General features: G+C 44.5%; 1 protein-coding gene across 14 annotated transcripts in view; it reads right to left on the reverse strand.

The window, feature by feature from the left end:
- Positions 1-22648, reverse strand: part of MICAL2 (microtubule associated monooxygenase, calponin and LIM domain containing 2) — a 223200-nt gene extending 200552 nt beyond the window's left edge. For all 14 annotated transcript variants that reach the window (XR_012645980.1, XR_012645982.1, XR_012645983.1 and 11 more), the window contains exon 1: positions 22516-22648. The gene's annotated coding sequence lies outside the window, so the exon portion shown is untranslated. The remainder of the gene's footprint in view (positions 1-22515) is intronic.
- Between the last annotated feature and the right edge of the window lie 2366 nt (positions 22649-25014).

Here is a 25014-nt window from a genome sequence, read left to right on the forward strand (position 1 = left end):
AAGCAGGGGGTTGGACTAGATGACCTCCTGAGGTCCCTTCCAGCCCTGTGATTCTGTCACGGATGGCGGAACATGGAACAATGGTCTCAAGTTGCAGTTCGAAAGGTCCAGGTTGAACATTAGGAAAAACTTTTTCACTAGGAGGGTGGTGAAGCACTGGAATGGTCTACCCTGGGAAGTAGTGGAGTTTCCATCCCTGGAGGTGTTTAAGTCTCGGCTCGACAAAGCCCTGGCGGGGCTAATCTGATGGGTTTGGTCCTGCTTAGAGCGGGGGCTGGATTCGATGGCTTTTTTAGGTCTCTTCCAGCTCTATGATTCTATGATTGTACTAGGCAAATATCTAGACTTGATGTATCCCCTGGAAGACATCAGTGTACTCCCCAAGGGTACATATATCCCAGGTTGAGAAATACTGCTCTAGAATTCCAAGAAGCTGCTCATAGAAGAAGCATGTTTGCGACGATGACCCAGAACACCCATTTGCTGCCTTTGTTTTACGACATACATCTGCCCAAGTTATTTTATTTTCATGCAGCACTACAGGAAATCCCTGGTGTACCCTTTTTCCTTCATGCTCTGAGATCCTGGTGTACGTGTCTGCATTTCTTTTGCTGTTGCATAGTTTTCCCAATACAGATTCATCCCCCGCACAGCAATGGGGTCCTGGATCTCCTGCATGCTCCATGCTGGAGCTTGTCTGCAGCCCTGAGAATTCATGGTCAGATTGCTGCTGAGGTGTGCTGCCTGCTGTGCTCACCAAGCTGGACAAACAAGAAATGAAATTCAAAGTTTCCCAGGCTGCTTCCTGCACACATGGAGAGTAGCAGAGCTGAAGGTGGTGGCCAAAGTGGTCACATTGGGGCACCATGGGACACCTTCAGGAGGCCAAGAATATCAAACTTCACAGCACTCCAGCTGCAGTACCCCAAGACGGATGATGCCAGGTCAAATTTGGTGTTACTCCTTGTGAAAATGGGAGTACAAACGTCAACTCCAGGAAGGCTTAACGTTGACAGAATGAACCTTGTAATGTGGACTGAGTTCGTACAAATTCAACCTAAGTCACCTAAATTCGAATTAATCTCCTTGTACAGACAAAGCTCAAGACAACTGGTCAGTCAACAATGCTTTTAAAGGAGTATCTGCTTCCAGAAGAGGCCAATAATTCCATGCATCTTAGCATGAAAGGCATACCAAATGAGGTACTCAAAAATACACAGTTTAGCTCAAGTCCTGCATGGGTATGGTCAATGCAACAGTAGAAAATAAGCAAGCCTCATTTCTCTGGTTACAAAAGCAGATTTTAAACAGCTGCATATAAACCAGTTAAACTTTTATTGAGAACAGGCCTTTGCAGGTGGGAGCACTCTTCAACAGTAGCATGGCATGCTTCTTTGCCAAAGGTTTATCAATCATCAGGTTGAAAGGTTGGATCTGATGGAATAGCAAGTACTTTAATGAGCATGCACAAGAGGCCTGACTGGCATCTAAAGCTGGTCTTCTGTTCAGTCATCAATTACTGCTACATTTGTTTTGATTCATTTAATTTTCACGTCTATTTCAGATATAAAGAAAGTTCATAATACTAATGTATTTCTGCCTTTTGAAATGCAGCAAATGAGTCCAGCCATCACATGCAAAACTGAGCACAGTATTTGATGTCCCACTCACAGCAGTTTCATTAATAAGTAAATTAAGACACAGAGCTTTACCATTTAGGTGGTGGTTGGTAGTATTAGCTGATCTTTTGCTAATTCACAGCAAGCTCCCAGCTGCATGGGGGAGGAGGGGTGAGGCTGTGAAAAATCAGTTCACGTGCCCCTGGCACCTTGGGGTTGCTGACCCCTGCCCTAGAGCATAACCATTTTGGAACTGGCCATGTTTTCACTTCTCAAATGGGAGACCTAGACTGTTTGTGTTAATAGCACACTGCTGCAGTTGTTTCATGCAGGATGGGCTCTCCTCTCTCTTCCTTTCAACCAACTTGCTCCAGATTCTCACAAGCTTACCTGTCTGCCTAACTCAATATGCAAATTTAAAGACACTGCTTGAAAAACATTTACAGAAACTTGCATGTAGAACGTGTGTCCTGAAATGAGAGAAAGCAGGGAAGGCGAACAGCTCACTCCAATGAGCATATTTACAGGTAGGATTTTCCCTTCCATCTCCATAACTTCAGTGGAGGATACATTTTTATATCTATATAGAGATTAATATTTTATATTAAAATATTGATTATATATCAGATATATTTGTCCAGTAAGTATCATACCTCTATCTCTGTGTGTGATTTTTTTATATAATATTCTTTCACTGGATGAGCCAGGTAATGACAAGCAAGGAACACGACAAAACTGGCACAGGACTCCATTAATAAAGAAAGGAGGGTAATGTATTTCATGGATCAGATCCTGGAAAACTATCTCCTTTTTGATGAAATTACAAGCTTGATTCATAAAGGTACATGGTGCTGGTATGAAATAAACTCTAAGACTTTCAACACGATACTCTTTGATTACCCTATAGTACAAAGTTAACAAGGTATGCATTAAATGAATTGATCACAGACAGAGCTCAAAAAAAAAAAAAAAAAAATCAATCACATAAATGGAGAATTGTCCTTCAGCAGGCCTGTTTCTACTGGTTTCCTGAAGGATCAGATCTTAGTTCTATTCTAGTTAACATGTTTAGCAGTGATGTAGAAGGAAACAAAATCATCATTGATAATGTGTGTAGATGTAATAAAATTTGGGGGAGTGGAAACAAATGATGAAAAAGGACCGGTCTGGATTGTTTCCTAAGCTGGGTGTGAGCAAACCATGTGTGTTTTAATACGATGATGTGCAAATGCGTGTGTGTAGAAAAGGAGGAATGTCGGACGTGCTTACAGACTACGGGAAGGGCTGCTGATGGGGGGAGCAAAGCGCACAGTTGCCCCTTTGAAACAACATGGCAGGACTGTGCTGCTGCTCCACACGACACATAAGGAGAGGGGGCACAGTCATGGTCTGAGTGGTGCTACTAGCAGACTGCCCTGGGCCTCCGATAGGAGAGGTCAGACTTGATCATCATAATGGTCCCTTCTGGCCTTACAGTACATTAACTGTTTGTAAAAGAAGAAAAAAATGTGTGTCAGCTTTCTTAAATATAAATTCCTGGCTTCAGATATTTCTTGGGAAAAAAATTTAGATCTCCAAAAGGAAAGATAAATGAAGGTCTGCTTCCCTTGTCAATTGGTCTTTAATCTAAATGCTGTTCTGTGTAAGCACATTTTCTCTATTTTCCCTTCAACGTCAATGTTAATTTCTATGAAGAACTCATTTTTTCAGTGCCGATCATTAAAAACCATCAATGAACTCCTGGAGCAGGGAGCAATCAGGAAAACTCCCCCTTCTGGAGAGATCTGAAAACATTCCTCAGAATCCTGATGGAAGGTAAAATGCAAAACTTTCCTTCCCCTCATTGAAATCCGGACTGGATTACATTATTGTAGTCTGGGCACTGAGCTGACAGAGTTTCACAACAAAATATCAGACAACAGGGCAAGCCCATGTGGGAAGGAGGAAAGGTGGATTTAAAACCTGTTCTTCCTTCACATGCAACAAGAGGTATCGTTTCCTCACTAGAAAAACAATGTCATTAAAAACTAAATTGTAAAGAAGGCTTTCATGAATCATCCCGTGTTGTAATCTCACAAAGGCAATTTGAAAGAGTTAGTAAGATATTTTATACCTCAAGTCTAGTCTAAAGTGCTGATCAAAACGGATAGGCCAGATAAATCAAACAGTGAAGGTAAAAACTTATTCAAGAAGTGTATTTTCTGCAAGAGGAGCAATTTTATTCTCTTACAAACGTGTAATAAAGTTCCAGGGAAGGAGATTAGTGCTCTGGCTGCAGCACAGTAGATTGGTCAGACCCTCTTCTGACATTTTAACATAGCTTGCATACAACCCTAAAAAATAAACAAAAAGTTTGCAGCCTTGTCAGAGCATAATTTTAGTAACTATAGTAGTATGTTCATCTGAATGAAAACTTGGATGCCAACTGCATATACAGTATCTGCTATTATGTGCATGCCTTTGACTACCTTTGGAGTCAAAAGTGTTTCATGAACTAAACAGGAGATTCTTAAAAATGCTTGTATAGTTGCTTAACAATTGGTCATATATTGATTTTAAATAAACTAAGCCTCCAGAAGTGATTTAGAAGCATGTATTCCACCAGAAGCCTTTTGTGAGGCAGGCTTCTTTGAGAAGATTACCTACTTTACCATGAGACATAACTCTGCTTGAATATATGAAAGAAAATTGAAAATGAAAACATGTTTCACATTGACATTGCTTTGTGAAATTACCTGTTTTGTCCATTTGTTCATTAAAACAATATCCCATTGGAAAAAAATGACTCAGGAATTAGTTTGTTAAACACAGGGCTCAGGGCATGTATTTTTAGTTTATGTCAAGCTGCACTTTGAACTTAGCTTTGGGAAAGTATGTTGTAACACCCATAAAAAGAGCCTCTGCTTATCTAAAATATGTAGGGGTTTTGTTGATCAGTATTAATGTATGATGAGTGCTCTCTAAATGGAAAATGTAAATTCTCTCCCTACACCACCACCTGAAGCTGCTCCTGTAAGTAAATACATTAATCAGCTGCTACTCAAATTAAAAGTGAATAATGATGGAAATCAATGCACTCATTAAGTCAAATACTAGCAAGCAAATAGTTCCTTGTACAAATGCTAGTGCTCTATGGTTAAATTCAAAGTGAAGAGAAGCTTTCAGAAATTGACTGCTAAATTTGTAGGAAAAAGGTGATGTTACTGGAGGGAAGACTGTTTTCTATGAACAACTTTCCAGCAAAAAAAACTTGGCACCCCTTTTTTCAGTCAAAAAAGTTAAAATTCCGCACAGATTTTAGCAATACAACTTCTGCCCGATCAAGTGTAAATCAAGCTATTTACATCCCCTCCCACAGAAATGCATGCCAGATCCCCATCCTGGCATCTCACTCCTCATTAGTCTACCAAGATATGGGGAAATCTGCAAGGGAAAATTTGCCCCCCAGGATATAGCCAGTTCATATTTTGCCCCCAACCTGGCATACTTCCCATCACAAGAAATGCCTTCCCCAACGCAGCAAGGGCTGCAAAATAAATAGTTATTGCAGACTCAGCTTTCCCACAAGTTTTGAAAGGTAGCCTGGGTAACGTGTGCTGTCCAACCTGTGGTCTATATCCCCCTCCCGAACCCCTCTTTCGGGATAAGAAAAGAACTGTCAGCTTCTTCTAAAGCCCCAATCTCTTAACTTGTTCCAGCTGCCCCCCCTGTATCAGAGTTACTTCATACTTATCTAACTAACCTACAGTGAAAATTAACTCAGAGAAAAGAAAGACAATGAGGGTGAACGCGTATAACGTGGGTGGGCTTGTTGCACGTTAGCCTGTTTTCCTATCAAATATCTAAAGCTCAAGGTTCAAAATACAAAACTAGATATGAAAGACAACCAAGGCTGGAGGTCAGGCCTACCACACACAGCAGCCCACAACACAACTAAGTACAGCAGAACTCCCAGATACATGCACTCAAGTTGCGCATATCTCAGTTTAAAGTGACTCATGGTGCCGGGGAGCTGGTGTCTGGCTCTGGGCTGCCTGCTACTCAGAGGAGCCAGGAAACCGGACAGCACAACAGCCCTGGCTAGTTTCCTGTGAGCAGCAGGGAGCTGGTCAGTTTCCCCACCCCTGTGATTGGTGAGGAGCTGGAACCTGGCTTCCACCCACTTACAGAAGACAGGAAACTGACCAATGGTGCTGGGAGCCAGGCACCAGCTCCCCACCACCATGAGTTGCGTTAATCCGATATCGATATAGAGAGAGAAGTAAACTGACACAGCTTCAGCACCGATCACTTTCCTGTCTCCTGTAAAGCATCTGGGAGGTGGGAGCCAGTCTCCAGCTCCCACAGGAGTGGGGAAAACTGACCAGCACAGAAGTGCTGTTCAGTGTCCTGCCTCCTGTGCCTGGTGGGCAGCCCAGAGCCGTGCTGGTCAGTTTCCCCAATCCTGCCAGTAGTGTGGAGCTGGAGCCTGGCTCACAGCCCTGGCCAGTCACAGGAGACAAGAAAGGAATCAGTGAGGCTATGCTGGTCAGTTTCCTGGCTCCCCTGACTGACTAATGTGAAATTTGACTTTTGCGGGGTCTACTGTAAAGGCGTTTTACATTACTCGGCTATCGTACCATGTTTCTGCTTAAGATTTCAGCTCAAATAACCCAGGTCTCAAACTTACACCAGATACCAAAGCCAATACACCGCGTCTTCTAAAATATGTCATAGTTCATCAAGTTATCATTGGTATGTAGCTATTGGTCATGGCACATTGTGAGCTCATGTGGCCAGGTAGTATCACGTAATGCAGCATGCTAGGAACGCTGTCAAGAAATTTAAGAACAACCAGGGCTTTTTTTCCTGATGGAACATCCTGGAACAGCTTTTTGGCATATTTTTTTAAAATGCTTGGGAGGCTGCATCCAAGCCACATATAGCCCTTTAAAGAGCCATTTGCAGCTCAGGACACAGCCACCTCTGGCTGACACCTCCTGCTCTCCCTCCCTGCTCTGAAATGCCCACAGAGGAGAGCCACCGGGAGGAGGCAAAGCACCACAGGTAGTGGGTGAGGGGAGCAGCTTGGGGGACTGTGGGTTTAAGCCGGGGGCGGGTAGTGGCCGCAAGAGGGGGTTAAGCCACAGAGGGGTTAGGGGGTGCACGGGTGGGTAAGCCACTCAGGGCTGCAGGTAAAGCTACTGGGAGGCTTGGGTCCCACCCGGGGGGTGACTTGGCCCTCATGCAGGGAGGCCAGTTGTAGCTCCACACCAGGAGGGTGTTAAGCTGCCAGGGGTGAGGAGACAGTTTGGGGCATGAGTTCACCACCTTTTTTTCTAGAAAAGAAGCACTGAGAACAACCCTCTACTTTCTATTAAAGATGCTCTGAAATCGTGTCAATCTGTTCAGCCCTGTGTTTAGTCTTCATTTTCAGCATTCAAAGTCCATTAAAACAATGCACCACATGTTTAGCAGGGTTTACTATTAACACAACCTTTTAGTTTGGCACATAAGACTTGTGCTTTTCTCATGTTTTAGTTGGTATGCCTTGAGATAGCGTTCACTTATTAATGCAATTAAACTAAAAGTCACTTAAGACCCCACTGAACTCCTTCCCTGGGCCTGGAATAGAGGCAATATCTCAGGCTACATCTAGACTAAAAGGTTTTGTCAGCAAAACAACAGTCAACAGAACTGAGCACTTTTGTCAACAGCTATACCCCCGCTCACCCTCAGGAATAGTGCCTCTGACAGAAATCTGTCAACAACAAAGCTGGTGTGGATGTTCCGAGTGGCCTTCTATTAACAGACGGGTCTCCCAGGACACCAGGCAATCCTGTCTGTTGTGCTTCTGGGCCAGATCTTCAGCATGTACCAACTACCAGAGTGTCATTGACTTTTAGTGGGCTTATGGCAATTTGAACAGCTAGCATCCAGCCATCTCTGTCCTGCCATTAGATCAAATCCTTGTACGGCCCACTGCCTAGACCTTGATTCTTATGCTGTTATACTCAGGATGGCATCATGTGCAGAACATACACAAGTAACAATCAGACATTGAGTTTGATCTCGATGCCCTCAGCTCCCAATGGAGACCAAGGGCACTCAGCTTGGCAGACTCAAACTCTCTCTGAGAGGTTCAATAACTGAAAATATCTGGTCAGTTGGAAAAACTACAGCAAAGTTGTTAGAATGCATAAAAATTGGAAAGTTCAACTAAGTAAAATGGGGACAAAGTGTCCTATTTTCAATGCAGAGGCTGCATTTAACACACACGTAATATAGCATCTCCTGTATCAGAGTTTGGTGACTTGAGGTCACTGAGAATATTTTGCATTTTACAGTTTCATCCCTGCTTCTTAATCTCTCTCTGCTTCCACATCTCACATTTATTCTTCCAAGTCCACTCTGCCATTTCATGTGCGTGGGAAGTATTAGAACATGGTTTCCCAAACTTGGTGGCATGCGGGAGGGGATGGGGTGGGTTATGAAAAAAGTCCAGGGGGAGCACGAGGCAATGAAGGCCCCCCCATCGTTCTCCCCACCCCCAGAAAGAGCCAGCCTTTGCCATTTTACGTGGGCAACATGACTCAGCCTGTATGAAAAGCAGGCAGCCAGTGAAGACCCACATGGAGCTAGGTTCTTCCTGCAAAGGGGAATGAGTGTGTGTTGTGGAAGGAGGAGGAGGACAGGGTTAGAATGGGCTGGGGGAGGGAAGGGTCTCAGGAGGCTGGCCCCAGCGGTGCAGGTGTCAGGCACCTTGGGCTGGCGGGTGGACGAGTGGCTGGTTGCAGCAGCACTGGGCTTGGGCAGCTCGGGCTGACCCCAGCAGTGTGGGGTTCAGGTAGCTCGGGCTGGTGGGTGCACTGCTGACCCCGGCAGCACAGGGCTTGGTCGACTCAGGCGGGCAACTGTGGCAGCACAGGGCTCAGGCAGGTGGCACGGGCAGCTCTGGCAGCTGGGGCTGCACCAGGCACCCGCAAGGGGCCAAGAAAAAAAAAAACTCTTTGCACTTATTTAATTTTAAATAACATTTTTATAATCAAGTTTTTGAGTTTATTTTAAATTACAAATTTAATCCATGAGGGTTTCTCAAAAATCAAAAGCAGGTGGGGGAGGGAGGGAGTTTGGGAACCACTGTATTAGAGGTAACATGCCTCCCTAACAGGTGGTCTCACCCCAGGAGGCGATCAGGATAATTATTATGATACGTTCACAGCCAATTGTCTATAAAGGAAAATGCCATTGCCAGCCAAACATGGGTCTCCCCAAGGAAGAAAGTCTTCCTCAGTCTCTGCATTAGTAATCCTCTCCCACTCACCCACACCACCTCTTTCAAAGGTTCATATTAGAAATTACTCTCAATTAACACAGAGATCTGACAAAAAGCCCTCCAATTGACCACTCAGTGTGAAAAATTACAGATTGTATACCTGGTATTCCGTTCAGTAGTTGAACATGCTTGCAGCCTTTTAAAGACAGCAGTTAGGGAGCTATTATACGGCTAAATATTTTAAAAATTCCTGAGCTAATCACTTTGCTTTTCCAGATCTTATTCATCACCTTCAAACTAGCTCTTGATTTCGCTATTCTAGTCCCTATTTCCTTCTTAAAGTCTAGGTCCCGTGTTATTGCTGCTCCCCGGATACGTGAACTTCCCTGCATTCTCTAGTTCAATTCCGTCTACACCGATGTTCCTTCCTATTTCCTTATCTCTAAATACCATTGTTTTTAACCAATGTTCATAATCAGTCCATACCACCTCCGTTCCTCATTTAGCACCTGCACCGTTTTCGCTAGCTTCTCATCTTCCTCAAATGATAACTATATCATTCACGAACCTCAAATTGTCAGTTCTTATTCCATGCGCAGCTATCCCTTCTACCTTTTCCTTGATCTTGTCCACCGCTCTCTCTAGATGCATGATGAAGATACTCCGCAATATCGGATCTCCTTGTCTCATACCTCTATTTGCTCTAAACCAATTTCACAACTATTTGCATGTTCCCACCACTGCCTTGCATTGTCACTGATATTTTTCAACAACCGTATCAGTCTCCTATCCACTCCATATGACTCCAACACCACCCAAGTCACTTTCTGATCTATACTGACCAATGCCTTCTTAAAAAAAGACTAAGCCATTGTAGATGTTCTTCCTTCATCAAGCTTTCTCCACTATCAATCTTAGTGCCAGTATCTGCTGTATGGTACTTCTATCTTTCCCAAATCCCACTTGCTCATCCGCCAGATGTTCTATCTGCGATCTCAGTTTCTACATCAGTATCATCAGCACCTTGCCTTGCTCACTCATTAGGGCAATCGCTCTGCAGTTCTTGCACTCCAATGCACTTCCCTTTTTGCACATTGTCACTAACATGGATCTTGTCTGTTCCTTAGGTGCCTTCCCTTCATTCCATGCTATATTACATTGCCGGTGTATTTCCTGAATCATACTTTCTCCACTGTATTTGATCACCTTTCCCATGATCTTATTTCTAGGGCTCTTGTTGTTCTTTAGTCATTTCACTGGTCTTTCTACTTCCTCCTTAGAAATATTGGTCTCGCTCCTCAGTGGAGAGCTCTTTCAGTTCTTCAATCAGTCTCTCTGAGACACTCGAGTCCAACTGTGCTTTGTATAGATCAGTGCAACGTCTTGTCCATCACTGCACAATCTTCTCCTTGTTCATAAGCACCTCTTCGTTCTTATCTTTCATTGCCATCTGCTTTGGCTACCGTTCCTAATCATGCTATGCACCTCCCTGGTCTTACACTCGCCGTAATACCTCTCTGTATCTTCACAGTGCTCGGCTAACCATTTCGCCTTATCCACTCTGGCCACTTTCCTCACCTCATTGCATTTCACCTTATATTGCTATTCAGCTCTCTCAGAAACATCCCTTCTGATCCTCAGTGCTCTCTTCTGTTGCACCAACTTCAGATTCTCCTGCATAATCCACTTTTTATTGATCTTCTCTGTTTCTGGAACAGTCTGCTCAATTGCCTCATCTATCGCTATGGCTATTCCTTCGACTCTCTTATCTAGATCTTCCTCTGCGGCCAAACTCCTAATCTTCTCTTCGAGCGCTGCTCTGTATGCATGCCCTGTTTCTTCCTTGCCAAGCCTTGCCATGTCCCTTCTTCTCTTAAATTGCATCTTACACTTTCTCGAGTTTTATCTTGATGTTTGTGATCACTACACTGTGATCCGAATCTATATCCACTCCTTGGAAACCTCAGCACTGCTGTAGTGATATTATGCATCTTCTTATCAAAATCGTATCTATCATGTTCTTGGACATCCCATTGTTCTATTGCCATGTACACTTCCTACAGTCCTTTTGTCAGACTCATGTTGCAGATCCCCATCTTGTGCTCTGTAGCAAACTCTAGTAGTTTCTCGCCTCATTCGCTTCTTTCTCCCTATCCAAATGTTCCCATGACTCTCTCCCAACATTCGTTATCTGCTCTGACCTTCACGTTCCAATCTCCTCTGATAATCAACTCATCTCTCTGTGGTATCTTCTCCAGCGTCTTTGTCAAGTCTTTACAGAATAGTTCACTCTCTTCCGCCATACTGTCTGACCAGGTTGCATACACCTGAATGACCGAGATGTTGAATGGCTTTGCTTCAAACCTCACTGCCATAATTCTTGCACTCACTGGTTTGTATCCCAACAATGCTCCCCTACCTCTTTTGCTAAGAAGGCATCTGACTCCTGCCTCATGCTTAGTTTCATTCCCTGACCAAATGACTTCGCAACCACACATCCCCTCCCGATGCTGTCCAATACTTCTCCACCAGTCCAAGTATATCATGTCAGTATCTCTTCCTCTCCTTCTGAAGCAGCTCTAATTTTTCAGTCACAGAATCATAGGGCTGGAAGGGACTTAAGGGGGCATCCAGTCCAGCCCCCTGCTTCAAGCAGGATCAACCACCAAGTGATCCCAGCCAAGACCTTGTCCAGTCGCCCACAGTGTTCGGATGTTCCATGTTGCAATTGATAGTATATGTGTTAATTGTAATTTTCTTTCAGTAGCCATCTTATCGACCCAGCCCACATCACTCGATTGTTGTCTCAGACCTCGTTTATCCAGACGATGTCCGAGTCGGCGTCTTTTATCATTTAGTTGTACTGGCATCACATTTCATTCGTTTTGTTGTTTCATGGTCAACGCATCGTCACTCATCTGACCATCCCTCCTCCTTTATCCAGGCTTGGAACCGGCATGGAACCCCCAAGGGTTTCGCATCTAAACTTGCTGGGAGATTGACCCGGTCAAGGTGAATCTTTGCCGTTCAATTTTGCATGCCTGCTGGGGATGTGTGAAATTAAACTATCAGGGGTTGACAGTTGACCCCTGTACTCCTCATTATGACAAGGAGTAAGCGAGGTCAACAGGAGAGTTTCTCCCATTGACCCCACCCCCGCTTACTGAGGATGATCAGATAAGTTAATCCTAGATAAATTTATTCCGGCTACGCAATTGTTGTAGCTGGAATTGCCTATCTAGAATGAACTTTCAGGTCTAGTGTAGACCTGCCCTACACAGAGGGGTAAACTGTAACAACTCTTTGGGAGCTGCAATAGCATGTCTCATCAATAAGATGCAAGCTTAAAAAGTCTGAGAAGGTTTTGTCATGGAGTAAGAGCCAAATAACTTGCTTTTAAAAACACTAAAACTCCATAATCACATATTTGCAATCCCAGACTAGTTATTTCAAAATTTCAGTTTAATATTAACTTGGTAGCATGCAGCCAAGAAGAAAATTACTGGTGTATTCTCTAAATGTATATGGGTGAAAACAGCATGCAGGGAGCTGTGGGAGAGAGACAAAACATGATCCTGTGTTCATGATGTTAAAGCCCATAGGACTTTTGCTGAAGGATTTAGACCCTATCTAGCTAGCGCATTTGGAGACAAGTCACAAAAATTCTAAGACTCTGTACAGTAACTGAATGGTGCTGATTGGCCTGTGTCATACCTATTTATTAAAACAGTGTTTCCCAATTTTATTTGGCCACAGAGACCTTTTAAACTCAAAACAATTTTGCAGAACCCCTAGCAACAGTCTTATACGTGGAGCTCAAAAATAGACCACAAATAAATTAATCACAAATAAAACAAGGTCACGAGATCAACATTTAGTTAAACTGTACGTATTTAGAAACAAAAAAAAAAAAAAAAAAAAATCACATTTAATGTGTACAAAAAATAAAGCTCAAAAACTAGTATGCTTTATATTAGCAGTTTTCAATGCACAGAGTGATTTTTCCCATCCGCCCAAAGAGGCTCCCATGCTAACCCCTACCTAAACAAACTCTGCACGAGTTAGCTCCTTCCGTTACCTCACCCATCTTGGTGGACGAACCTACCTTCGCCACCACTGCTCCTCCAACTCTAGTCCCGAGGGCCCAATTTCATTGTATGCCCTATGGCAATGTGAAAGGCCAGTCACCGACAACGAAAGGAAAGGATGACACAGGAACTGGAGGACCCATCTGGCTCCTCTTGCTACACCCCCATTGGCCGTGCACTGGCTACTTAGTGAGTGAGGGCTCTCTACAGCTCCCTGCCCTGCCGCCACTGAAACAATGGAACTAAATTAATTTGGTTTAACAGCTAGATCCCTCCCACTGCCCTGCCGGCCATTAAACCAATTAAATTTAGTACTACTGTTTCAGTGGCAGCAGGGAGCCTCAGAGGAGTCTGCACCAGCAGCATCTGAAGCTGGAAATGGCCCCTTACAGAGCAGCAGGTTGCTGTCCCGTGATCACAGTCACTTTATATTGGTCACAGTTAAATTTTTAAATACAAGAAATCACGCGACTATACTATATTCACATTCAGTCACCCACGTGATCCATGCTCCTGGAGGGTGAGTACAGGGACATGTGATGGTATATAGCAGGCAATTGCATCACTGACCATGCCTGCTGTGTGGAGTAGTGACATCATCGGCCCCACTCTCTGGGTAAACTGGCATTATACAGGGACTACTACTGAGGACTTGCTGACTTTCTACCATCTTATCAAATAAAAATGAATTGGAATACAAATATTGTACTTACATTTCAGTGTAAGGCATATGAAGCAATAGAAACAAGTCCTCGTCTGAACTTTTAGATTGTACTGACTTTACTAGTGTTTTTTATGTAGCCAGTAGTAGTGTGCTATGTTTTTACAAGCACGTAGTTTGTAAGTGAGGTGTAACTTGGTGGCATGCAAAACAAATGTGACTCCTGAAAAGGGTACAATAGGCTGGAAAGGTTGAATGGTACTTGTTTCGAGACCTCAGATTACCTTAAGGGTATGTGTACCACCATTTGAGAAACATGCTCCTAGGAGTATGTGAGAGAAGCCTGAAGGTACTTTTCGATTTTTTTTAAATAAAGTACCCCCTTCAAAAAAAAAAAAAAAAACATAAAAAAGGCTGAGAAACACAGTGCTAGACAATATTGCCCTCCCACAGCTCAAGAAATTCTCTGGTTTGGCTCATGAGGCCCCAGGGGTAGTGGCCTAGAGAGGTTCAAGCTTCTTTGACTTAAATTAAGGTACACATGCTGCTAATCGTCAAAAAAGAAAGCCTTCCAATAATACACATCTCTGCTTGAAGTGACCTGACACGCACCTTTGCAATTTCTTAATTTCTAAGGTGCCATGGCCTAAGTCCTGGTTCCACTGAAATCAACCACAGTTTTGCCACAGAATAAAGTATGATCACGAAAACCAAAACAAGGTGTACATGTGAACAGCAGTTCACATAAAACATCCTGAAAATATGTGGTGTTTCCTAATAGTTTACAGTGGAATCCTAACAGCATCTTAGAATTTCATTTGAAGTTTTATTTCTAGTTAGGATTTTTTTAAATAACACCACTGTTACGCATGTGGGGTTGATCTAAGATTTGTGCCAAAGAGGTGAAATATTTCAAATCTCTTGACCTAAAGAATTACAGCAGTCACCCTTGTCCTACTTTGTTACATACACTGAACACGGCCATCTGACAAATAGCTTGCTGACTCTCATCTCCAGCTCCTAGACCAGGCTAGAAATATTCTGCAACAGAACTTCTTTAGAGACTAATCAAAAGCAATCTCAGACAACACTATATCTTACTCAAGATGTTTCATGATTCTAGGAAAAGTCCCTGGCAAATCTGGACTTTTATTTACTTTAAGGTAAAGTCAGTCACACACCAAGCAGGTCTTATTGCTGCATGCTTTAGGACAGCACTAATAACTGGAATACCTTGGCATGTGAAGCTTTTCATTTTCAAAACACTATACAAATGTTAATAAACCCTCACACTTACCCACTTCACAGGTTTGTTTAGTACTACCCCATTTTATAGGTAGGATACAAAAGGTGAAATTACTTGGCCATGCAGCTAGACTCGAGCAGAAATGAAAGATAAGATTTTGTGATTTTTCCATTTTTCATTTCTCTTGCCCATGCTATGGGCAACAAAGTTTTTCTCAAATTTGCGGGGAAAAGTGTGATCATTAAAAGTCTGGACCTCTTAGTTCTAAAAGGTCCCTCCTTCAGGTGTCAAAACTGGAATTTCCAGTACAACGCTATCTCCAGATCTGAAGAAGTGGGTCTGTCCACAAAAGCTAATAACTTATTTTGTTAGTCTTTAAAGCACTACATGACTGCCTTTCTGTTTTGTTAGAAAACTGGAGGTGTCAGTTCACCTGGCAAAAGGTGGATTACTGAGCTAGATAGGAGAGCCACAAATCTTCTGCAGCAACAAACCTGGAAGGTACACCTCAATAAAAAGAGTCAGAAATATGTAAGGGGAAGTAGCAGTTAATTGGGTTAGTCATAAAATGCGTTATGACACAGAGAAGACCAAGGCTCAGACTGAGACTATGTCTACACTACGAGATACATTCGAGTTTGTTAATATTGATTTTGTAATGCTGATTTTATGAATTCGAATTTGACTCGTCACCTCCCCACATGTGCCTCACAAAGTTGACTTATTGCTGCTACACTCAATTAGCAAACAGACTGTTGCAGCAGTGCATTGTGGGAACCTGACTCACAGTTCCCTCATCCCCGTAGCAGTGTGGGTTTGTTTGCTGGTATTTGACATCATCTTCCCACGTTGCATTGCCCTCATTCCCCTCCCATGGTAAGCAAATGTCCATTTTTCCAGTCAGAAGGAAGTAAAATTAGGGTATCAACAAAGATGGCAAAGCTAACAGAAATCTCTTTCTTTTGTAACTGAATGATGAAGGATTTTATTTAAAAAAAAAAAAAAAATCAGCAAATGCATGTCTTCTCAACTGACCATCCACTGACTGCCTCCCCCTCCCCGATTGCATCCGATTCCTGAAAATAACACAGGGACAATGAAGAGAATAGACAGTAAAGATTTGGAAAAAGGTTGCTGAGGGGAGAGTTTTTGGATTCCCAGTTCATTATACAGCTTCTGCGCACAGTCTGCATTCTCAACTGGCCCTCTACCCGCTCTTCCTGCATGAAGGGGTGCAAAGTTAGAAGAAAAAAAAACCATAGAAAATGCTAGGAGAAAAAAGACTTTTATCCTCCCTCTTTACTAAACAGAAATTGCCAACAAAAGGGACGGCAGCTAGGCCCCAAAAATCTCAGCCGCTGGGGGAGACTTCCCCTCCAGCAGCAGCAAGCCCCTGAAAATCTTTCCCGCCCTTGAAGCCCTAGCTGCATGCAAGCCAGGACATGGTGCTGCCTGGCAGCACGGTCAGCACCAAATGGCAGGCACGTCCTTTTATTGGGTTGGGGCCTACCCACGTGATGTGGTTGAGCACAGGAAAGACCCCGACTGGGTGGTGCCTGTGGGGGAGGAGAGGGGCTGCGCACAAATGTAAACTGCTGAGAAGACGTTTCTCGGACTCTTGTGCAAGCACGACCCCCACAACAGCCTTGTTGCCATGTGGTGTGATGAGGCAGTGGCTGGTGCCAGGCAGTGCAGAAAAAAAATACCAAGTGTAGAGACAAAACCACAGACTCCCTGCAGGGGCTATTGTAATGGGTAGATGCACTCACAGCACCAATAGCAAAGACAGACGTTTCTCAACCTCTCATACAAACATGAGCCCAGTGCCACAGGCTTCCTGGTCTTGATTTGAAATTCACAGTCTTCCTGTTACCCAATTCCTGCACACCTGGACAGCAACAGCCAGAGCGGAGCACCGAGGGGCATTGCGGGTTACATACGCGACACGTCTGGAGGCTAATACATTCAATTTTAAGACATGGTGCTTCCACATTGGCCTTTATTTGAACTTTAAAATTTGAACTTGATGCTATACCCAGCAGGTACCCATGATATTATATCGATGGCAGTGCTCCCTAAATCAAGCTAATGGTATTTACAGTGAAGACAGTCACATGGGAATATTGAGCTAACTGCCTTAAACTCAAATTTATCTTGTAGCGTGGACATAGCCCTAGAAATGCTATGGTAGCACAGCTGCAGCTATAACACTGTACCAGAAACTGTCACTACAGCAATGGAATGGGTTCTTCCACCACTGTAATAAATTTACCTCAAAAGCAGTAGCTAGGCTGATGGAAGAATTTTTCCATGGACCCAGCAATGTCTATACCAGTGCTTAGATTGGCTTTATTCTACTGCACACATGAAAATTTTCACAGCTTTGAATGATATAGGTAAGACAACCTAACTACATAGTGTAGATGAGCCCTCAATCTACACTTAAAAGTTGTGTTAGCATAGCTACATTCATTGGAATGTGGAAAAAACCCCACACCCAAGATCATCATAGCTATGCCAACAGTGACGTAGATGCGGCTTTTATGTTGGCAGAATGCTTCTGTTAATGTAGCTAATGTCCTCCAGGGAGCTGGTGTTCTTACACAGACAAAAACACACATACACAAATACCCTCAGTTGGCAAAGACTTTGGCTACACTTGACGCCCACATCAGCATAGCTGTGCTGTGATGGACTGTGCATACATTATGAAGCCTAAGAAAAAAGGTGGAGGCTCTTCTGTCTCAAGTACAAAAATAAAGCAGCATCATGCATGTGTCATAATAAGGTGTATCCATTTACACTGGCTGTCCTATGGAGTTATTTTTCACCGTACTGTTGGAAGGAGCTGCTTGTCACCCCATTATGCCTGCCTAAAACCATCACTACCACATTTGTTATCCAATGAGGGAGATTAAGAGAAAAATATAGAAGAGGACTGGTAGAAATAAGGAGCGGATTCAAGGTAAAGAGAACAACAATTACCTTGAGCTTTATACTCCAACTGAGGAAAACATAATTACATCATTAAGGAAGCAATTATTCTATAAAGAAAGGTTTTTAAAATGTGTGTTTAGGTTAAAGAAAACATAAGTATTTGGCCTTGTTTTATCAAGTAATATTAGGCCAGGAATGAAGTGAGCTGTAATTCTGCACATCTTTGTTTCAGTTCATAAACATCACTAACACCACTGAGAATATTAGAAGGCTTCTCTCTTGCACAAAAATTAACATTAAAAACTGGTTGAAGTGTCCACTCTACAATGCTCTACTTCTAGAATACAGGGAATTGTCATGCAGAAAAAAAGGGTATCTAAAACATCAAACCTTTAAAGTTAGACTGAAATACCAAGATAGCCTCACCTAATTCTGTATATAAAGCCATATGTGGGACATGTTATACCCATTGTGCATGAGAATATGCTAAAATGTATACCTCCATTCCCATTCAGCTGACAAGTAAGTGGTTCTCTTTTCATATACTATTCTATTTTTAGTTGTGAATATTAGGTGGCCAGATTTGCCAGGGCACTATGGCTGTGTTTACACTGCAGAGCTATTTTGGGATACCAAAGTATCCCAAAATAGCTACTCTGGGTCTATGAAACATACTTGGTATTTTGAAGTATATTTTAAAATACCATGTGTGTGCTATTGTGGCACCCCTCTATCCCTTGTTGTGGGAGGAGATAGGGATGCCTCAAAACAACAGAGTATTTCAACTTTTGGCGCCCATTTCAAAATTATCTCAATTTCATTTCAAAACTAAGTATGTACCTTATTTCGAGTAAAGGGCACAGTGTAAGCATAGTCCCAGAGACATACCCAAGGCACTTTACAGCCATTAATTGATAACATCATTGGGAGAGCAATTCTGCTAGTCTCCACCAGGAAACAGACGAACAGCAAGCAAGTCTTGTAAGACAGTCTCCCAGGTCCAAGGCAAGACAGCGAAAGAGGAAGGATCAAAATCCAAGGTGTTTGCACCCATCCCTCTACACTGTGTTCTAGATCGCTGTTTCCCAAATGATGCTCCGGCAAATCTCAGGCTTCCATGAACTAAAAATAAGGGTCTGTGAGAAAATTCCATTACAATAGCTGACTCCTCTGCAGCTCCCTGCCCTGCCACTGCTGAAACACAACTACTAAATTTAATTGGTTTAATGGCCAACTGGGTGGTGGGAGGGATCCAGCATTAAACCAAATTAATTGAGTTCTGTTATTTCAGTGGTGGTAGGGCAGTGAACCACAGAAAGCCCCTCACTCGCCCCACAGTCACACCCCTCGGGTGGGCTTGGCTCTGCTCACCCCCACCAGCAGAACACCTCCCTGCCAGCCTTCCTTCTGCTCAGTGCACAGGGCCTCCTGGCACACACTCCCCAGCCAGCACCAAGGATGGGTTAAGTCCCTGGGGCCAGTTTGGGGCTAAAGCAGGTTAATCCTGGGGGTGAGAGGGAGGTTTTGGGGCTGAGAGGGATTAAGCATAGGGATGGGAGGTGGGTTTGAGGGCTGAAGGGGGTTGAGTCTGGGAATGGGGTTCCACAAAATTCTTTTGCATTTAAAAGAGTTCCATGACCAAGTAAAATTAGGAAACACTATGGCCCTGTCAACGCTGGCCTTCCTCTTGAGTGGGACTCCCTCCTTGTCATGAACCTGCATATGCAGACCCTCCTCTGGAATCCCCACTCATGCATCTGACAAAGTGGGTCTTTGCTTACAAAAGCTTATGTTCCAAAATGTCTGTTAGTCTATAAGGCACCGCAGGACTTCTTGTTTGAGCTAGATCATTGTTTCTGAAACTATGTTTCATGGAACATTGGTGTTCTGTGAACAACTTGCAGGTGTGCCCCCAGCGTAAGACTCTTCTTCGATATCACACACCGATGGTCTATATTTTCTGCTATTAAATCCAGATGCAGTGTTACTTCCTCACTGCTATGATACCTGATTAAATTACTTCATTTTAATTTTCCTGCAGCTGATTTGTCACTTTTCATTTTTGTTGTTTTTTTTGTTTTGTTTTTTCTCTGTTATACATTTGTTGTGCCAGTTCATTTTCAGCACTATTCCAGATCTGAAGAAGTGGGTCTGCCCCACAAAAACTCCTCACCTAATAAATTATTTTGTTAGTCTATTAAGTGCTACATGGCTGCTTTTTTGTTTTGCGGAGAATTTGACAAATGAGGCACTTAGATCTTTTCATGCCAGCATCCAAACTAGACAAAAGGGAAAAAAAAAAAAACACCTTACATTTACAGACATTTGCCAGTTTCTGTCTAATGACTTTCAGGCAAGATCATTCTGACCACTTCTAGTCACTTACTCCCAGCACTTTTTTTTTTTTTACTCAGATTTTTCAGCCTGTACCTAAAGTGCATTGGCTTACTAGCATAATTGCTACTGCAGATGAAGCTACACTTGAAAACCCTGAATAAAAAAGGTTGTCACATGCACTTAGGCCCAAGCTGTGAGCTGAAAGGGATGTTGTGCTAGTTACTGCACATTGAGAATCATTCACACTTTGCACCACAGAGGACTGGTGTAGCACACACAGAAAGCCTCTCTCATATTATTTCAGGAAGTTTACAAAGAGATGCTAGTAGAAAAGTAGTATGCTGTCAAATATTTGTACTCATTTACACACATTCATCTAAATAGAACAAAGTTAAGAAGAAAAATCCATAGGGAAGTATAAATAAAGTTAAAGTTATTTTAGGGATCAAAGGTTCTAGGCTCATCAATAAAGGACCTATCTTTAGAGCAGACTATGTTACAGGTCACTATATCTGAGACTAATCAAGGTGGTAGATTTAACAATAAAAGTAATCTGGCCAGGCAGCTGCAGTTAACCTTCCTCAGTAGGAAAAAAGCCAGTCAGCAGATCTTATTTAAATGACAGGCGTACATTCAGGGACACCACCATACACCATATATGTTTGTGTGCATTAGAAGCTTTGTGAATCAGTATACACTCTATAAAGCTCACACAGTGAAGGCATATTATCATTCATTGGCATAATATAATTTAAAGATACGTATAATAAAGCATTCACTCATTCATTACACATCCTACATGAGATTGAGATTTATATTCTCAACAGATTTAATTAATCCAGTAGACAGTGTATATGAAGCCAGATGCCAAGCAGTGAGCAGCTAGCAATATTGGGCCTACACCCACACGTTCACTGACCTGATCATTGCAACATATCCTGAATTTTTCTCAGTAAATATACCATTGCACATAGTATTTCATACAAATGCAAGTGAAGTTGGAGAGATCTGTGTTAACAGAAGTTTGATGGTGAGTAAATCACAATTTTTAGCAAATATAAGAAATGATGTTCACAGAGGTGGCAGGAGGACTGATTAGTAAATGTTTGCAGAGCACTTCTGAAGTGCTGCATGACTGTTAAGCACCAACTATATAGTATACACCCAACTATTATCACGCTAAGAGCAAAGCACAGCTTATGACTGGTACCCCATCTCCTGCAGTAGGGCTTCAGAACGGTTTCATCCCTGCACAAGCCAAGAAGCATTTAGACATGTCCCTTTCACTCCTTACCTTGAAAGCCATGTTCATATAGGTCTCTAAACAACCTCAGACTTCCCCTCCCCGCATTCTGCTCTTGTCTACATTGCACAGATAAGGCACCTTACTTCCTCATTCTACAGTTCTACTGGTAATCTTGATCTAAGATGGGCTGTGTAACTTAAGAGAAGAAGTGTAAACAACTACAAGTGTGCTACTCTCAGTTTGAGGAAATGGTTCAGTTAGAAAGAACCGGGATGGTACATCTCAAAATTACCTACAGTTGTCATAGGGAGCTAGACCCTCTGTCCCGTCCCCTCCCTATCCACCGCCACACCACCCCGCCCCAAAAAAGAACAGATGCCTTGCCTTTGTCCTTGGTTACTGACCAAATCAAACTCTGTTGCAATGCCAAGCCCAGCCAAAATAAAGATGGGCACAATTTGTCAGGCTCCCCTTCCCATTTCAAAGGTCAGGCGTAAAGCTAAACACAGGTGGGCTGAAAGTCCCTTGCTATCCACCTGTGCCAGAGAAATCCGAAATCGCTAGTTTCACAAGTGTCTGCATTCCTGGCAAAGGACCTTTTTCTAAAACATCCACTTAGACACAGCACAGCCCAGAAGCTCCAACAGACAGACACACACACACCGTCTCTTTCATGTGGTGGCATCTCCCCTGCGGTTAGCTCACACACGCCCTGTTTCTTTTCAAAAACACCCGAGCCCATGAAGCTGCTCGTAGCGACCCAGCCCTGGGGCGGGGCGGGGCGGGGCGGGGCGGGGCAGCAGCCCAAGCGCTGGGAGTAGGTAAGGGCGGGGGAAGGGGGTGCGCTGCAGGGCCCAGCCACTGCCCGATGAATTATTCAGTTCTCCTGCCTCTTCGGTGGCGGCACCTGTGAAACCCCAGCCGGCAACCCGAGCCGGGCAGTCGGGAGCCTGGCAAGGGGGAGCTCCCCAGGCAGGCAGGCAGCTGGACCCGCAACACGCGGGCCGTATGGACACGATCCCATTACACAAGCCCCAAGCCGTCTCCCCGCCTCCCGCCTGCGGACGCCAGGGAGCCGCTCGCCAAGCAGGGGCCAGTGCCGGCCCAGCCCCCGGCTGCCACTTACCGAGAGCCTGCTGAGCATGTTGGTCGGGGAACACGCCGGCTCAGCGCGGAACAGGCACATCGGACCACCGCCGCCGCCAGCTGGGGCACAACCCAGCGACTCTGCCCAGCCGCCGCCGGCAGGACGCGGAGCACTAGGGCTGGGCGTGGCCCGGCCGAGCCCGGGGCCAATCAGAGGGCAGCCAAGGGCAGCGGGCTCCCGGCCGGCCCGGGCTGCTGTCACCGCGCCTTGCACGTGGGAAGGCGGTGCCCGCCGGGCGAGTTGGCAACCAGTCTGCCCAGGCGCCCGGCGTGGAGAGAGTGGGTGGGGTGTGCTTGGTCTTACCGGCAGCGGGGCATGCTGGGGGGCAAGGGGGAGAGGACGCAGATGTGGGGCCGGGAAAGACAAGAGGAGGGAGGGTGAGGGCCTTTGCAGCCACTGGGGGTGGAGAGTTCAGGGTCTGTGGGCGGGTGCCAGGTGCAAAGAGCGTGGAGGGGGAGTCTGAGAAAAGAGAAGGCGTTTGAGAAGGGTCTGCGCTGATGGGGGAGCTGTCGAGGGTGGGTTAGATTTGTACATAGAGGTGGCACTGCAGCCGCAAAGACTCACCCATACACCGAGCTCCATCTGTTCTCCAGCTCCTTTGTGCAACCTGAACAGTGGTAAGGGCCTGGAATAAGCAGACCTGCAGGTGAGGGACAGGGCAAAGGGGGCAGCGGTGGCAGCAGCCCGAGTCCTGGGCCTTTTCAGTCAGCACTGGAGCCCCAGCCAGACCCCAGCCCTGCCCCTTTTGGCTGAGACCCCACCCCTTCTGGGGCCCAGAGCCAGCTCCCGTACCCCACCCAGGGCCCAGTGAAGTCTGTCAGCTTCCCTGGGAATAGGAATCCAGAACTGGAGCACCTGGCTGCTCTGGTACTTGTATGGCACTCATGACTGTAATATCTGGGTGGCTCACAATCTTAAGTGTTTTTATCGTCACAACACCCCTCTGAGATAGGAGAAAGTAATTATCCCCATTTTACAGACATAACTGAAGCATTGAAAGATTGAGACCCTGGTCCTTAAAGATATTTAGGCCCTTAACTCCCATTAAAATCAATAGTTGCCAGGTGTCTAAGTAATTTTGATTATAAGTGACTTATTCTGAGTTATTGCTTGTTCCTTGCATTGTTCTACTGGAACAACTTGCTGAACAGAGCTATCCCATCCATAGGATGAGGTGGGGTGGCCATCCAGGCTGTATGCTTTTTGGGGCTCTGAGGTGGGTACTCCAACGCTTCTATGGCTGGGAGGAAGGAGGATTACCCGGGGCAGGGCACAGTCAGTGGTGGGGGGCAGCAGCAGGGGTTTGCCTTCCCTCTCCTCACCCCACCTGCTGCACACTCACCACAAGGGGCAAGGAACAGCCTGCTTGGCTCTGCCATGGCTTCCCAGCCCACTGAGCCCCACTTCTGGAGCAGCAGTGAGAGGGAGCTTCTGCTACCAGCCACCTACAGAGAAGCAGGGCTCAGCAGGCTAGGAGGGTGTGGCACAGTGCAGTACAGTGAAGCAGGTGAACTCTTGCACTGTTTGGCAAGTGGGGGGGGCAGGAAAGGTTGAAAGGAGGTGACCCCCCAGCTACTGTTGCTGCTGCCATCCATCAACCCACCCTGTGTCAGATAATCCTTGGCCAGGCTGGTTAGGAGGGGCTAAGGGGGCAGAGTGAGCAAAGAGGCGGGGCCTGCACATGTGGGGGTTGCCAAGCCCTGTGCCTGAGATATGGGCCGGGGGGGGGGCTGCCCCACCTCACTAAGACCCTGCTGTGGAACTGAATCTGAGCATTTTACTCTATTAACTTCTGAGCTGTGATGCTTTCCTGGTTTTAGCTTTGAGAGATGAAACCTAGTTACTTTAGATATTATAAATGCTATGTAACAATGTTTCTCAACCCCTTTTTATAGAGTATCCCTTCTTAAAAAAAACTGTAAGTACCCCCAGACTTCTCTCACATACACCTAGGGTATGTGTACCACCATTTGAAAAACATGGTCCTAAGGTAATCTGCGGTCTTGAAACAAGTGCCATTCAGACTTTCCAGATTATTGTACTCTTAGGAGTCAGATTTGTTTTGCATAGCACCAAATTACACCTCACTTAAAAACTACTTACTTACAAAAACATGCAAAATATCAGAGAAGACTATTACTGAAAACTTGCTGACTTTATGCCATCTTATTATCAAATAAAGAAAGTGGAATAGAAATATTTGTACTTTCATTTCCGCGTAAGGCATATGCAGCAGTGGAAACAAGTCATTGAATGAGCTTTTAGAGTCTACTGACTTTACTAGTGGTTTGGGTTTTTTGTTTTTGTTTTAATGTACCTTGTTGTAAAACCAGGCAAATATCTAGATGAGCTGATGTATCCCCTGGAAGACCTAGGTATACCCCCAAGGATGCATGTACCCCTAGTTGAGAAACACTGCTATATAATATAAATCTGTAACTGTGCATATTATTTTTACCGGAGAAGCATGGCTGCCTC

The sequence above is a fragment of the Carettochelys insculpta genome, chromosome 6 (genome assembly GCF_033958435.1).
Source record: "Carettochelys insculpta isolate YL-2023 chromosome 6, ASM3395843v1, whole genome shotgun sequence".
Taxonomy (NCBI): Eukaryota; Metazoa; Chordata; order Testudines; family Carettochelyidae; genus Carettochelys; species Carettochelys insculpta.